This window comes from Ailuropoda melanoleuca, chromosome 4, assembly GCF_002007445.2.
Source record: "Ailuropoda melanoleuca isolate Jingjing chromosome 4, ASM200744v2, whole genome shotgun sequence".
NCBI lineage: Eukaryota > Metazoa > Chordata > Mammalia > Carnivora > Ursidae > Ailuropoda > Ailuropoda melanoleuca.
The window spans coordinates 132,136,515-132,153,620 of record NC_048221.1 but is presented as its reverse complement, the minus strand read 5'-3'; the positions used below and the strand labels follow the sequence as shown (position 1 = coordinate 132,153,620).

General features: G+C 48.5%; 1 protein-coding gene across 2 annotated transcripts in view; it reads right to left on the bottom strand.

The window, feature by feature from the left end:
- Nucleotides 1–17,045, bottom strand: part of CYRIA (CYFIP related Rac1 interactor A) — a 107,852-nt gene extending 90,807 nt beyond the window's left edge. For both annotated transcript variants that reach the window (XM_034659881.1, XM_034659880.1), the window contains exon 1: nucleotides 16,831–17,045. The gene's annotated coding sequence lies outside the window, so the exon portion shown is untranslated. The remainder of the gene's footprint in view (nucleotides 1–16,830) is intronic.
- Nucleotides 17,046–17,106: the final 61 nt, after the last annotated feature.

Below are 17,106 nucleotides of genomic sequence, written 5' to 3'. Positions count from 1 at the left end.
CCCTAGGAGGAAGATGCTATTATGATCCATACTTTGCAGATGGGAACAATGAGACACAGAGAGGCTGAGTAACGATCCCAAGACCACACAGCTGGGGAGCGGAGCAGGGGCCCATGCCCACTGCACAGCCTTTGGCCCTGCCCTCACATCTTGGCATCTTGGTTTTCTTTTCTCTAAATGCACAAGACTGCCAACGAGACAGGTAGGAACAACAACAAGAGATAGGAAGAATAATACAGGCTCTGGAAAGCCCCAGAGAAAGACGCAACCATGGCCAATAGCACTGTTATTATTGCCCCTGACGAGGACAGAGATCACCAGCACTGCTGGGGACCTTGAGTTCTGTTTGCACAAGAGTTCTTTGATGTATGAGTTCCAACATAAAAGCAAGAAAGGCTTCGGAGATGTGATTATGTTTGAATTTAAGAAATACACTGATAAACCTGTTTATCTAGTGTGCAGTTAAAACCCGGGCTTTGCCAAATTTTCTCATCTTAAATAGACTGTGGAAACCTTAATTATATTTGGCTTTTGAGTTCTCAGAGAATTAGAGCAGCTGTGACCTCATGCGGATATTCAGAATACCTATGTACTGTTACTTCCTATTTTCCAGGCTCAGTGCTAGGTTTTTCCCCCAGCATACTGGGGGTAAATGACATAACATTTCCTCCATCCTGGAGCACCTATCTTTAGTGTAATCAAATGTTGGCTAGGCCAGCATATTTCAGTTAACTAAAATATCAACATAAAATAGCAGCTCGATATTTTACTAAGAACCTAACCTGCCCATCTTGTTTCATAGGTTTATAAGGTATGGGTTCGGCTGCCTTGTCTTCTCAACTGTAAAAAGATTCTACTGCCTGTCTGGCTACCACCTGACTGGCATGTCTGACCTCTCCTCCCACGGGAAGGAAACATAAATGATAGAGGACTTGTCCATTTTTCCTGTTTAGCAAACGGAATGTAAGTAGAATAAAGCAGAAGCTTCCAGAAGCATCTCATGCTTCTGCCACCTTGCTCACTCTCTTCCTTCTGTCATGAGCAGGACACACTCCTAGAAGCACCTGTCCCTTCAGCCCAGGTGCCAGAACAAGAAATGTGGAGCGATGGCATAGAAGCCAATCTGCAGCCCGCGACATGTGACACAAGAGAGATTCTTGTTGCTACGACCACTGAAACCTGGCGACTATTTCTTACTGCAGCAAAGCTGATGAATACATCACATTATCACATATAAAATCATTTCATATTCACGGGTAGTGTGTTGAGGAAAGCAAAAAGGAATTATGTCCATTTTATGGAAGAGTTCCCCAAGACCCATGAGTTGTTAAGTGATGGCCCAGAATCAAACAGCAAAAAGAGGAAGACACTAGAAACAAAATCATAGGTGTTATCATAGCCCAGTGTGATTAAAAACAGGACTGACAGGGGTGCCTGGGTGGCTCAGTTGTTAATCATCTGCCTTCAGCTCGGGTCATGATCCCAGGGTCCTGGGATAGAGCCCCACATCGGGCTTCCTGTTTGGCGGGAAGCCTGCTCCTCCCTTACCCACTCCCCCTGCTGGTGTTCCCTCTCTTGCTGTGTCTCTCTCTGTCCAATAAATGAATAAAATCTTAAACAAACAAACAAACAAACAAACAAACAAAAAACAGGACCGACACATCTTCAGTGTAAAAATTTCTTTTGCAAACTGCAGACTGATTAAAACACTAGCAAACCACATAGGTGTCCCTGGTCTCTGGGCCATTTCCCGAGATCACGGATAATATAGCCAAAGAACAAGAGATCTACGGTAACAGAAATGCAGAACCAAAGGACTGAGCTTCCATCTGCATTGAACTGAGCGGGCAGGGGCTCGGGGGGCTAGCCTCAGCTCTCCTGCCCCACGGCTGAGGGGCTCCACTTGGCCTTGCTGAAACTTCTCAGGGACAATGGCTGTCCTCCGGCCATCGCAAGGCTTCCTGAGTTTCCAGAGCAGCCTGCAGCAGCTCCGTGTCACGGGTCTCCAGGATGCCCAGCACAGGCCTGAAGCCAGCACTGGGAACAGTGTGTCATTTTATCAGGAAATAAGACCATAAGGAAACCCTGACCTTAAAACCCTGTCAGGGAGGTAGTAATTCAGGACAGAGGCTCACAGGATCTGTTTGGAGTGACTAATTCAATTTTCTTATTCCTATTGTTTTTAATCCAAACTGATTGTTCTCAGTCTTTGCTTTATTCTCTTCTTTCCCTCTTATTTTCACTTTTCAAAAAAAAAGCTCCTTCCAGCAGGAGTGGGTGAGTCACCTTCGTTATTGATTTAGACACATTTCAGGCAGGCTTTACGCTCTCCGTCCCAGCTCACTGACATATATGGAAGGCTTTCGGCAACAGCGATCTTTTCACCAGAAAGCTCAGTTTTCAAAAGCTATATTTGGGGGTCTGAGAGAGTTGGCACCCTGCAATGCTGCTTTTCATTCACACTATTGGTTTCCTACCCTGACCCAAGCGAGGCTGCCTTCTGACACCTTCCTCCCCGCCCTCTACCCACAGATGCTATTTTCATACAGCACCCCAGGCTTTTCAGATCCTGAGCGACCATCCTGACCTTTTTCTTTCTTTAATGTAATATCCATCTAAAACACTATCAGCCCCATAGCACTCAAGTACACATATACACGCGGATGTTTTTAAAGTTTTACACCGAATTACAGAAACCAGATACTAACATAAAGTCAGGAAAAGCCATTCTGAAAGCTGGAAGAAAGCCCATACAGCCAGTCGGAGACCTACCAGGAGAAGCAAAGTTTCTAAGGACTGAGTTGCAAACTAACCTTAGGTGAGTAACACCTTGTAATCTGTAGAGAGCTTTTAACTTGTTTTCCAAGTTTGTTAGATGCATCAGATCCCCAAGAGGGAGGGCTGCAAGGAAAGATCGACTCCACGGACAGGGAGGAGAGGAGGGCCTGGCAAGGCTGTGACTTGCTTTAAAAAGGTCATTGGTCGGTAAAGAACTCACTCTCTAGTCTTCAAATGTAGGTACTGTGAGCGTGTATTCCCCACTTTTAAAGATTTGCCACATGCATCTGAAACCAGGACATTCAGGTGACCTTATCGCAAGTACCCTGAAGTACAGTTCTTCTAGAAGTCTCCGTAGAATGGAGATTCCCTGAAGGCATGGGGATCTAGCTACAAAAGCAGCTAGCACGGTGCCTGCACACGGTCCCTTCTCAAAAAATAGGTATTGTTGAATAATTACAAGGCAAATTTTTCTTGTTCCTACTTTATTACTTTTAAACAAACCCACCACCTGACATGCCAGCTATAAAGGAATTACTGTCCTCGCCAACTCTCATCGATGAACACTCTGCAGTGTTGTGAGTATGTCATACACGCTTTGACGCACAAGTCCCTCTGGTTGAAAGTCCAATTTCATCACTGCCTTGTTGAGATTCCTTAATAGCTTCCCACAGACATCAGGATGTCCGGTTTCAGCTCCCACTCCCCCAGACCCCCTTGCTTCGACCCTACTGAGATACTTGTGCCAAGGGCTATGAGTTGGGTCAAGTTGCCATAAGTCCCCTTTGTCCTGAGGATGCAGGATTCCGACTGGGAGCAGATAGGAAGGTGGGAGCTGACAGCCATGGGCCTTCTCCAATGCTGGCATGTCACCGGAGGCCACATTATTCTGCCCGGCCCTCTTCTCTTAGCCCATCCGCATTTTACACGTTCCTGCTCCACCTCAGAAGCAGCCCAAGCCTCTGGCAGAGGAAACTCCCTAACAAGGAAAATGCTCTTTTCTTTCCAGAAAGGTCTCCAGAGATGAGGCCTTCCAGGTCCCTGGGGGCCCCCCCTCCCCAGCTATCCCCTGAGAAGCAGTGAGTGGAAAGTCCTGGCCGGTCTCCTGACACGCTTTGAGGGTTTCTCGAGAGCCTCCTTGTTCCAGCCTTTGGTCACTTTCTGTAAACACCAGTCCCCAGCAGGGAACTGGGCCGTCCTGCTAAATCCCTGGGGATTTCTGGTGAGGCCCTCTTCCTCTGGACTCCAGGGAACACCCTCCTCTCTGCAACTTTCGCTTCCAGTTTTTCCTGGCACCTTGTTCTCTCCCTAGCGCATCCATCCGTTTGATGGCTGTCCAAAAAGGAACTGGCTAATTGGAGTTTAGAAGTGGCATTTCTTCAAAATAACCATTTTCTATCAAAAGAATCACAAATAGTCTTTAATGAGAACACTTGGCCTTAAAAAAAGAAGAAGAAAAAAGGAGTCGAGTTATAAATGCTGCACTCTTCCTCTCCCCAAGGCCTGAGCTGGGGGCTGGGGATGTGAAAACCAAGGATATAAGAGGCCTTCCCTCCAGGGTGCACAGACCATTATATGGACAGAGCAGCGGAAAAGGTGACCCTAAAAATACAGTGAAAGCTCTCTGTCAGCGGGAATAGCAGGAGAGCCCTGAAATCACAGGCCAGCCCTAGGCTGTCGCCTGACATCTCTGCCTGCCACTGCCCGCCTGTCCCCTCAGTTACAAGCCCTGGTCTCCTGCTTGGTCCTTCAGTGGGCTGGGAACACCTATTCTGCTGACTCTCTTCCTGGAGCATGCCTTCCCTAGCAAGCTACAGGGTGCATTCTCTCACTGCCTGCAGACGTTCCCTCACCCTCACCTTTTACGAGGACTTCCCTGACCACCCAACTCCAAGCAGCAACTCTTCCCCCCACTCACCCCTCGCTCTGTACGCCATATCTGCATCATCCTTCTTCATGGAACCTAGGACGTCTAACATAATATACATTTTACTTGTTTACATGCTTATGGCCCATCTTTCCCCAATGAAATAAAGTTTCATGGGGACAAGGATTTTGCCTGTTTGCTTCACTGCTCAATCTCCAGAAATTGATACAGGGGAGAAATGTCCAACTCACCGTGAGTGCTCCATAAATATTTGTTGAATAAGTGGATGGATGGATGATGAATGAGTAAATTACAAGCACATTCAAAGTGCAAGATACAGCACAGAGGATCATAGGGTGAGGGAGGGAAAACTGAATGGGAAGAAACCAGAGAGGGAGACAAACCATGAGAGACTCTTGACTCTGGGAAACAAACTGAGGGTTGCTGGAGAGGAGGTGGGTGGGGGGATGGAGTAACTGGGGGATGGGTATGAAGGAGGGCATGTGATGTGATGAGCACTGGGTGCTATACGCAACTGATAAATTATCGAACACTACATCTGAAACTAATGATGGACTGTAGGTCGGCTTATTGAATTTAAATAAAAAAATTTTTTAAATCATTTCAGAAAGAGAATGCCTAGCCCACGTGTGATCTTGGGTCAGTCATATTACTGCTTTCTCCTCTGTAATATGAAGCTAATGCATAATATTGGCAAGTCTCCGATGAGCAATGAAACTAAAACAGGAGTTCAGACTAACTAAAACGAGCTGATGGTACAGGCTAATGCAAGATGGGAAAAGACAAGAGGAACCATGCCTTTCTCCACCACCACCAAGTCAAGTTCCAACCGCAGCAGACAGAGACTGAGGAAGCCAGGCACAACGAGGGTGTGAGCTGGGTGGGTCTGCTGAACTTGATCTTGTGCTTTAACAAGGGATGCTTCGGTCCCAGGCCCAAAGCAAAGTCCCAAGCACGCTATAGAACTATAGTCTAAATTGTTAATTCACAAAGCAAACCACCACTTTTCATATGCTATTTGCCTTTCTGCAAATAATTGCTTCTGAGGCTGAGTTGTGCCCTCTGTAAAATAAAGTCCACATCTTCTCCTACTAAATGACACATAAAAGCTTCCAGAACAGTGTCAGCCACTTTGGAAGCGCACGGAAATACGTGCTTTATGGAAATACGGTGACTGCATGAAGTTTACATTACAGTAGGGAGAGCCTTGGGACTCCAGTCTGGAAAAAGGCAACACACTCCAACTCAGATTGTATTTTCTGAGGCTTAAGGGAAAAAAAAGGAGGGGGGGGGAGATCGTATTTTCCTAAAAAAATAAAATTGTGGCCTGGAAGCAGTGAACTATGTGGTATGGGAAAGTGTAGGATTTTGAGAGTCAGGCAGAACTGAGTCAAAATCCTGGGCCCCCATTTTCAATCCTATGTCTCAAAGCCAGTTTGTAAAATTCTCTTGACTTCCTTGCCTTTATCTCCAAAAGAGAAATCCATAGATCTACCTTGCAAGGTTGCCTATGGGGTGAGAAATGTGCATAAACAGCAGCAAAATGAATTAGTAGGTGCTCAACACATGCTGAAGACCATAGTTCATTGCTACTACTGTAACTGAACATTCGAGTGTGCTCTGAGAAATGAGGGGCCCTGTTGGTCCTGGGTCATAAAAATAAATCATGTGCATATACCATGAAGTACCAAAAACACTGTCGCTATTTTTGTTTATACGAGCTACTCAAAGTATTTCCTGAAGTTGAGGTTGAACAGATAAATTCATACAACCCACAACCTCACTAGCAGGTTACCTAGCGAACGGTATTAAAAAGGGAGGAGGGGGGATGGCGTCTTGACGCAGTGGTTTAAAAGGAGGATAAAACAGGAGAGAGGCATATCGCATTTCATTCATGCAGGCACACGCATACACACTTGCCCCCAGGCACGAGGAAGGAAAGCCCCTGTGTGGACCCCATGGGGAAGGAGGCCACCGCTGCAGGCCAGAGCCGGGCAACCCTCTCTCTCTCCCGGAGAGCCTTGGTCCCAGAGTCTGGGGCCAGGCTTCCCTCACCGACCCCGGGCATTGCTTTACATTTCATCTAGTGAAACCCACTCACTACACAGGGACTGGGATCCAGAGATGAAGGATGAGACAGAGGACGATGACAGAAGGTTAATGAGTCCGTGGCAGACCTCAGTTCCCCAAGGACTCCCCTCTGCTGCTCCCTCCCTATCCCGCTAGGTCTTCCTGCTCCTTGGAAGCTTAGGAAGCAAACTGAGCCAGGATCCCTAGCTCCCTACTTCTGTTCCTGCTGCCCCTCCCCTCCAGGTTCCCGACTCCCCTTAGCTTGTACATGAGGACCACGTTTCCTGGGGCAGAGGCAGCTGCCACAGTTTCCCTTCTGGGTTTCTCTTTCTTCCTTCTGTTTCCTTTCTCTTTCATCATCTTTTCCTATGTCCCCCAATTGGCTATTAAATAAAACTGGATATTTTCCAAGTCCTTTATTTTTTAAAGCTTACGTTAGGTTTTTCTTTCATTTATTTTTATTTTTAAAGTAATAAGCTCAAAGGATTTGAGTGTTTTCAAGTATGTCTAGAATAAGATTTGACAGGGTTCTGTGTTTCCAAAGCAAAAGGATTAGATATTTCTCCCTAAGAAACATCATTTAGTTGCTTCCTGCCAGTGGAGCTCAGAATTGCCGATCTCAGGGGTCACTGGTCCTTGAAACATCCCTTAGCCCTGGGGGAGAACTTCAGTGGTCAGTTCCCCAATGGGCCACACGAAAACCAGGGCTCAGGGTGAAGTGGAACCTTGTTCAGAGAGCACCTGGCGGGGGCTCAGGCCTTGGCAGCACCTCCCAGAATTTGAAAGGGCTCCCTAACACATGCATGCATATGCGCACACACTCCGTGTGCACACGGGAGTCCAGACCTCTCTCACTTACAAGCACCAGCCATTCCCAGAAGTACCCCCATCTCAGTGTGTGCCCTGGTATCAACCATCTCTCCCGCTCCCCAGTGGCTCCCACAGTCTCTGCAAACAGAAGGGCCTCAGGATCCTAAAATTCAAGGTCCCTTCTCCATTGCAGAACCCCTGTCTGCAGTCAGGCCCCTGGTTCCTAAACTGAGCTACTGCCAGGTGAGGCGATCAAGGTGGGCGCTCAGAGAGAGGTGGAGTTACTGACTTGTTCAATGTAGTTAGATCCAGGAGGACATGGGAAATGTCGAACCTGGCAAAAGCCAGAATGCATTAAGTGCAAACTTAAAAGGCAGAAAAATAAAGGAGGGAGAGCAAGAGAGAATGAGGTTGGTCCCCAAAGCCCTTTCCCTACATGTTCTATCATCAATGCTTGGCCCACAAAGGTGCAGGCTATCCCATTTCCTTGGGCAGACCTTCCCTGGTCCCACGCTCTACCACAGGGAATGTGCACACTCCTTTCTGACATTGCCTCAGCAATGCTGAGCCACGGCCTCAACGACAACCCTAGTCAGGAGAGCAAACGCAGGGATGGCATGTCCAGCAGGGGCCCGGTCACCTGTAGCCCTTGCCGGAGCATCACGAAGCCCTTGCTGAGCCTCCGGGCAGGTGCTGGCGCCACAGGGGATCCCACACAAACCAGCCCCAGGAATCAGAGGGTCAGTGTTATGAGAAGGAACAGCCAGAGGAAACCGCTGCAGAGTGCAGAGGAAGTCTCTTCGCCTCCCTCGTGAGTCCGTGTGGAGGCCAGATGGAAGCTACCAGAACATGGCCAGCAAGCAGCTTAGCGCTTCTCACTCTCTTGGGGGCCCCCACCTCCATTCCCAGCCTCTCAGAGAGGGAGAAAGAAAGACTTAATTGACTTAGAAACTGAGTTCCTAGGGCCAGGAGAAGGGAAGCAATGGGCCCAAGCTGACTTGACAAGTCAAGAGCAGACCCAAGATAAGAAGCAAGACCTTCTCACGCTCTGCTGGCCTCTTTCACTTCCCCTTGCTCCCTATTCAGGCCCTGGTTCCTCCTCACATGCCTAAAATGATGAGTAAGATTGAAAAATTCCCTTCTACCTTCCTCCAAAGGCCAATGAAGAAATTGGACTATAAGCCACACTAGACCCAAAATTCCCAGCTTATTTTTAGTTCCATGGAATTTTTTTAAAAATTACATTGTCCCAGTGAAACTTTGGAACTTATGCTTTAAAACGTGTTGTTGTTGTTGTTGTTGTTGTTTTGGGTCCATGCCAAGGATGGTCATTTAATTTTTTTTCCTATTACAGTGGATCCTTGAATAACACAGGTTTGAATGGTGCGGGCCCATTTATACATAGTTTTTTGGGGTTTTTTTTTTTTGGACAAATGCAGTACAGTACTGTAAATACATTTTCTCTTCCTTATGACTTTCTCAACATTTTCTTTTCTCTAGCTTACTCCATTGTAGGGATACAGTATAGAATACATGCCACATACAAAACATGCATTAAGATGTGTGATGAGCACAGGATAAGCCATCTCACCATACCATTGGGGACCAAGGGCAGGATGCTCGAGGGCCCCACCCATGCCTTCCCAACCCCCCAGCCCCAGGGAGGCTGTGTGTTCTTATGGGCTTTGGAAAAAGAGGTCCACAAGCCCTTCTTTGAAATTTCTCCTCCACACGTACTTCCAAATTCAGAATCTTTCAGATTTTTAAACAGTAATACAGTGCATATACTATGTTATGTATCCCCTGGGCAGGGTCGGGGACATTTATCCATCTGATGAAAAACTTACTCACTTAGAATGGTATAAAAAAAATAAAAACTGTAAATAGTCTTATGTACAATCAGGCCAGCTTTGGCCTCCAAATGAGCTAGGAAAGACAAAACTTCAACTTTACAGAGTATTTTGGATTTTGGACTTGCGAAGAAGGGGATGTCAGAAAACAGCTTACAACCTCATTCACTCTATCTGAAGGCCCTCAAGGCCCCAGATTTGAAACCTCCACACTCCAGCAAGAAAACAGACACACACAAAGTAAGAAAAAGACCGCGGGTAGGGAGACAGATTACTTACAGAGTAAGTACAACCTTTGTATTACGCTCCACCAGACAATACAGTCGCCTTCCATTCAAGGATAAAATAAAGGCTCACAGCTAGAAATATCAACCCAGAGGCGTGGATTCGGGGCCTTGGTCAGGGGCAATTCAGGAATGTGTCTGTCAGGGCGAGGAAAAGCCCCGTGTCATTTTCTACCCCAAACAACAAATAAAGAGGAGCCTGAAGAATGTAGCAAATATTTTTCAAATTTTCTTCAAAGAGCAGGCAAAAAAGGGAGACTGACATATGTCTAATTAAGTTGTCCTTTACAATATTCCTGAGACACAAATATTATTAACTTCGGTTCATAAGTTACACACCTCAGGAAGCCTAGGAATTTGCCGAGGGGAAGAGCCAAGATTTCAACCCAGGTTTGCTTCCAGGTGCACACTTGCCCCGTAGCCCCGGGATATTCTCCCAGAACTTCTAGATGCACACTTCACCTCTAGACATCTCAAATAGTCACAGCCCAGTTGCAGCTTTGGCGAAAGTGAATTCTTGCCCCCACCTTGGAAAAGCTTCTGATATTGGCCCCCAATCTAGCTGCCTCTTTCTCTTGACCTCAGGTTTCGTACAATAGAGAACAAAGACCAAAGGTGCCGTTCCAGTTTCGAGGACAAGCAAGTCCGTCGTTCTGTAAGCTGAGACCCCAGGTCTCTCATGTTCCCGTGACCTCCAGCTGCCTCAGGGAGAGGGCTGAAAAATAAATTCTGCACAGCCCGGCTCAATTGGGTGGGCTCCACAGCTCAGCAAGGCCATATGCCGCACACACCAGAGGCTCAGCTCATTACTGCGGGATGGCATTCTCTGATGCAGTGGGCTAAGCAAAGGACACCCTCCAAGGACATCAGTCCAATGCAGAGATGTCGGTCACAGGGAAGCACTGAAAATACAGCTATATTTTCTCCTCTCCTTCTTCTCCTTCTTCTTTTCAGTTTCAAGGTATGGAAGCACGTCTAGCTCTTTGAGATGAGGATTTTATCCAAGACACATGCTTATTAATTCCACGCTCCTCACATATGCCCGGCTCTCATTTCTCGTGTGGGTGGTAGAGAGAGAGCACACTTTGCAGGCACACAGATGTGGCTTCAGGCCCCAGTCCACGACCTTCCTTAATGAAGTGACTTTATGCAAGTTCCTTAACACCTCTGTGTTTCTGTTTCCCCCTACAGAATGGGGATATCTGTTCCAAAAGTTCATCAGAGGATGGCTAAAAGTGATCCTAGCTGCTCATGATTTCTGCCAACAATCATTTACATGGCTCAGGAGGGGCTGCAGCCCATGTGGGACTGAGAGGACCATGAGACACAGACAAGCATTTGCTCGTCCCCCAGCCACAGCCGAGTGTCACCCTACTCTAGGCTCCTGGGACCCAGTCCTGCGGTTGCTCCTGGAAGGGCCTGTGTTTGGTCGTCAATGGGAAAGACGGGACTTGATGGAATGTTGAGGAAGTTGTGTGTTTGTCATTGTTCCTTGAGATCCTAAGATGACTGTGCATTTTCATTTATTCTAAAGCCTGGGAATCATCAAACCAAATTATTTTTTTTTAAAGGACATTAACTTGAAACGATTGCAGTGACCAAGGCATCTGTGAAGCCAAACCCTCCATCTCTATGTCAACAGAGGCCCTGGAAAGTGGGGGTAAGCCCATGATGCTCCTCCCCGCCTCTGCTGAGCTCCTGTATCCCTTTTGTCTCTCACTGTTGTCATTGGCCTTGACTTTCACTCATTTAGCTGATGCTCAATCAGAACGCAGTTCCCTTTCTGGGAAGGAGAGCAAGGTTTCTCTGCTCTTCGAGAGGATTATTTGAAAACACCCTTGGCTCTCCCCAACCCCAGCTCCGCCTCCGCAGCCCCACTGACTAAGGCTGCCAGGTTTGCTTCTTCCCCTATCACTCAGGAAAAGGAACCCCCGGGCATATTAGAATCATCAGGCTCGATGCAGAAGGACTCTGTTAAAGTCATCAAATCCAACCTTCCCGTTTCACCAACAGAGAAAAGGACCCGGGCAGCGAGGAGCAGAGCTGAGAGCCACGCCCGGGTCATCAGCTGTCCAAGCCATGGGCTTTCCCCCTCTCCCTGCAGCATGTTACGGGTAATTCAGGTGCTCCACAAATAACGCAGTAATACATTTCCCTCTTTCTCTGGCACAGGGCATTCTGTACGATAAATGCCAAGCTCCACTTCGGCGTGTGTCTTCACCTCTGCTTCCCATGGAATGACAGCCAGCTGCGGGCAGGGGTGATGCCCTACTGATCACTGGACCCGACCTCATGCAGCACAGGGCCCCATTACATATTTGTTAAATGAATGGATGAATGATCTCATTTTAATGCTTGATCCATCATAAAACTGCAATCCAATTCTTTGGGGGCATACCATTTCCCCAGTTTCATTTTAAAGATCTAATTATCTACACCATACAGAATTTTTATTAGAAAGTGAAGTCATTAAATAAGCAGACACCAGACTCAGGCCCTGAGATAATTGCAAATAGAAGCACATCTGTCTGCAGCGCTAAGCTGGACCCAGTAAGCACGTTGCTGGCGAGTGTGGCACCCATTTTCAGCACTTGGATGCACTGGGACAACGGGTTCCCAAACCAGGGAGATTAGGCTTCTTAATTACCTGAGAAAGGCTAGGAGTGAGCGGTTCTGCAATCGCTTTCAATACTTCCATCTTCCTAGACGTGGGTTATAAGGAGACCCTGAATCCAAACGACTTTCACATTTAAAAACCCTCCACCCACATTTTCTGACCTTGTTGCTTCGGTCCGTATATATCCGTGGGATGCACCTGTCATGCTTTCCATTCATACATTCAGTTATAAAATCAGTTCAGTTTATTTCAGTGACAAACCAGCAATCCATTCTTGTGCAAAGGAAGTTACTTCTAGCATCATCAAACATTGTCTCTTAACTCAGACATATCAGACTCCTTTTCCATTCATCACTTCCAGGAATGAGGCCTCAGCCTACTGCACAAAGCTTCGTCAATGCTACGCTGGGAGCAAAACCCTAATAAAGTCTCTAAATATTTACTATGAGTCTAAGTTGCTGACCAGTTCCACTCCCGTTGAAATCTGCTCTCCTTCTCCAAGCACAATTATTTTAGGTCACTGACACACCAGCCAAGGAAATGACAAGACTGTATACTATGGCAGAAAGTGCAAGCAGGACCCAGTTTTAAATTCTGGCTCTGTCCCTTACTAGCTGGTGGACTCTTTGCAAGTTACCTTGCCTTTCCCAGTTTCCCTAACTGTAAAAAGGGGACAAGAATACTAACGTCACAGAGTTCTGGTGATGTCTTGAAAAACATGTATGTACATATATATGGTAACTTTTAAAAAAGGAAGTTAAACACGCGCAGAATAAAACGTATGAAGCATTCATTTTCAAGTGTTCTCTGACAAAGGAGCCAAGAATATATAACAGAGGAAGGACAGTCTCTTCAATAAATGGAGTTGGGAAAACTGGACAGCCACATGCGAAAGAACGAAACTGGACCACTACCTTACATCATACACGAAAATGAATTCAAAATGGATTAAAACCTTGCAAGTAAAGCCTGAAACCATAAATTGCCTAGAACATACAGGCGATAAGCTCCCTGACATGGGTCTTGGCAATGAATTTCTGGATTTGATGCCAAAAGCAAAGGCAACGAAGCAAAAATAAACACGTGGGGCTATATCAAATTAAAGTATTCTCACAGATAGTAACATATTCTTGAAACTCAGACTGTGTTTTGGCCATTTCAAATCCGTTCCCCTTTGAGAAAACAGAAGTGTTGGTGATTTGCACAGAGTCACCGTGCTGTGGAGTATAGTTTATCTGGTGAGAGATAACTCGAAGACTAACCAGCAGTTGAGGAACCGAAGCACGGGCAATTTTTAACCTTCCCAGATAACAAATAGATCTCTGAAGGCCAGAATTAGTCCAAAGAGCTCCCCACCGCAGTTCTAAGAGGACCCAGGGGCACAGTAACTGAGAACTCTTTTCTAATCAATGAAAGTAAATAAGGGCAAGTCTACTGTGAGGTGGGCACCATGCCAGACGCCATAAAGACATAAGATCATTTACTTCCTAGAAGGCGAGCATCGGTATTGCCATTTTACAGGTACAAAAACTGAGGCTCGGAGCAGTTAGCCAGTCTTTCAGGATCCCTCAGCTGGGACACAGCAACAGCAGAGTTTGGATTCATAGCTGACCTCCAAAATCCACTTCTTTCCAGTCCCCATGCTGCCCTGTCAGGTAATTCCTGCAGCCTCTGAGAAAGGATTTTAACCAGGATGAACTAGGAACCAGAGGATACCATGGGTCGAAGAGTCAAAACTCAGCGAGGAAGGCAGGACTGGCTCCCTGCCATGGGCCCCTGCTCTTCCTGCTTACCAGCTGAGGGAGGGGCTTTGCAGTAATCACTCCATCGCTGTGAGGGCTGGACTTGGGCTCCCCAAGTGGTCAGTGGTAAGACAAATATTGTAGCCACCAAGCACAGGCTGCCTGATTCAACCTCAATGGGTGACCTAGTCAAGTTGTCCGGGGCCCCACATCACCCCAGCGTTCCCCTCATCACACCACCTCTCTGACGTACCATAAGAATCTCTAAGTCTGACTACCTTCTTTGAAAAAAGGAATAATGGACAGTGTTTTAAATCCCCAGCTCCCAAAACTGTATTTGGTACAGAGTAGATGTTCAATGAATGCCAAGTGCATGAAAGGAAGTGAATTCAACATCAAGGCTGGACAAGAGGACTTTAGACAATGCCTCCCAACCCTGAGATATCACGGCTTAAAATTCCTAGATCAGCTTTCCCCCTCTGGGGGGTCGTTCGGGGGTCTCTTCAACACTGAGCTTTCCCAACAGGATGAGGACATTATAGGAGCTTCAGGCTTTCAACCCTTCAAAGCACCCCCTTCAGGCTACTCCTTGCCATCCTTCAGGAGCAAGCAAACATGGCTATTGGAACAGAGGCTGTCAACCCCATTTTAAGGACTGTAAACTGAGGCTCATAGGAGTGAACTGACTTCCCCGGGGCCAATATTCGACAATGAGGCTGCTGATTCCCTGGTCTTTTCATGTTACCAAGCTTGGAGCATAGATAGGCCAAGTGAAGGGAGAAGGCGGGGCAGGGGAGGGAAGAAGAGAGTGTGCGAGAAAGGGAAAATAAAAGGGAAGAGGGGGGCAGCTTCTCTGGAGAGTGTCACTGACAGCTGACAGTCGGTGACCTATGGCCCTGGCAAACTCTGAACTCCTCACTCAGGGCTGGCTGGGTTGGGTGGGGGGGGGTTAACTTGGCTCTCAGTGTCCCTGACTTACCCAGTTGCATCTAGGCCCTGGGAGCAAAAGCAAACTGAATGCTTCTTGGTGCTGAGTAAAAAACAGGAAGTCACAAGTGGCTTCACTCGCCTCTCAACTTGGGTCTCCAACATTTGGGGTCAAGGGTGCACCAAAGACCTGACAGGCAGCTCCCTGGCAGCTTGCCACTGTGGCAGTGAGTGGCACCCCCGGAACACGGGGTTTAGGGGGCTCTGCTGTCCCGGGACGAGCAAGACCAGGAAGCCCACAGGGTGGGAAGTCAGGGAGACGGGCGTTCGGTGCCGGCTCCATCATGGTTCCATTCATTGAACAGAACCTGAGCGCTGACTAGGTGCTAAATCCCGTGTGACCTGAGGGAAACGGCTCACTCTGAGCTTAGTTCTGTCATCTGCAAAGTTGGGACAGCCCCTACCACACAGCGCTGTCATGAACATCAGTGAGTTCCTCCACTACACATGGAGTCTATTATTAGCATCGAGGGAGGATGCGGGGCGCTGTGTGCCTGAGACCGAGGCGCTGCCCGCTTCCCAGGGCTGGAGGCGGGAGGGAGTGTGGGCAGGTCTGTCCCCACCTCTCGCCCCTCGCAGGAGCCCAGGGCCAGAAGGAGGTAAAGTTCTGCCAGCCCCCAGCCTGGGCCCAGTGCCCATGTTTATGACTGTTTATTTCAGAGCAAGTAGAAAGGAGAAATTAGAGCCATAAAAGACAGGACAACAGACCAATAAAAACCAGCTCCCAGAAGAGTCAGAAGGAGGAAGAGAGGCAAAACTGTCACCATAGCAACACAAGACAGTCAGAAGCACGCAGGAAAAACAGCCCCTGCTCTGCCTCCTCTCTTCACAGCAAAGCAAGCCCGGGACCCCATTCGGAGCTCAGTGAAAGCCAATGACCCACCCTACAGACCTCGTCCTCAGACCCAGATGTCCAGCCTGACCTGGCGAACGGCCACCCTCCTCCTGCTGGCCCTCATGCAGCACGGGTCCCAGCCCTTCATGGTCCCAGCCCAGCTTGCTGTGCGCCGGGGACTCAACACTATGCAGATGGCCCAGGCCCTATCCAGAGGGTTGGGGATGGTGAAAGATGGGAAAAGTTTCCCAAAGAGTAAGGCAGGAGGGCCACAGAGCTGCGGGGGAAACCGAGGCCCAAAACACCTGCCCCATTACTCTGCCCTGGAGTCCCTGGGGAGCAAGCAGGGGAAACAAGGACATGGGCCAGTAGACCAGGCCCAGAACAGCCGCCCATCAGTGCCGGACTCTACACGCCCAGCACAGTGGCTGGGGGAATTCTGGGAGCCTGGGGGTGGGGTCAGCAAATACCCCTGGAGGTCTTAAATGACAAAGGTCTTGGTTCTGGCCCCTGGGGACACTGGCCAGCAAGTCAGGAGAGCTTGGAGAAGGATCCAGGAACCCACTGGCCCATTCTGACAGAGGCTTCTTAGTCCTTCAGCTGGCAGGCAAGACAGGTGTCTCCACTAAATAGCGTGGCTGGCCTGGGACCAGCCTTTTGGGAAGTGGGTCAAATTGTTCCCGAAGCGCAAGATCTGTAAAGTCCCTTTTGCCAGACTGGGATTCTCAAGAGGAGGAAGGTGATATAGGGCCAGGAGGCCTGGGTCCTAGGCACAGCAGTGCGCTGACTGGCTAAGAACATCTGGGGCAGGTGGCAGCACAAGGGCCCAGGTGTGCAGGCACTGGGGAGGGGCGTCACCCTTGCCTCTGGCGCTGTAGAGAGAGGTGAGGAGCCTGGGCCTCTGGGGGTGGGAAGGGGGAAGAAGAAGACTGGGGTATCCTGGAAGAATGGCTTTGGAGCTGAAGATACCTGGCTGCGGGCTGGGGGACCGGGAGACCGAGTGTCTGAGGGGTGACGGGGGTGATCTGGAACACAATCAGGAGGCAGTCCTGGGGAACGGGGCAACGGGCGCACAGACGGACATCTGGAAGGCGATCGCAGGAGAAGGGCTGAAGGACTGGGTCCTCCGCTCTCCCTCCCTGCCTCCCTCCCCTAAAGGCTGCAGGGGCGTCGGGAGCTGGGGAAGGATGGCAGGGTTCGCCCCGGCGCCTCCCGAGCCCCCTTCCCTGCCGACCCCCACCCGCA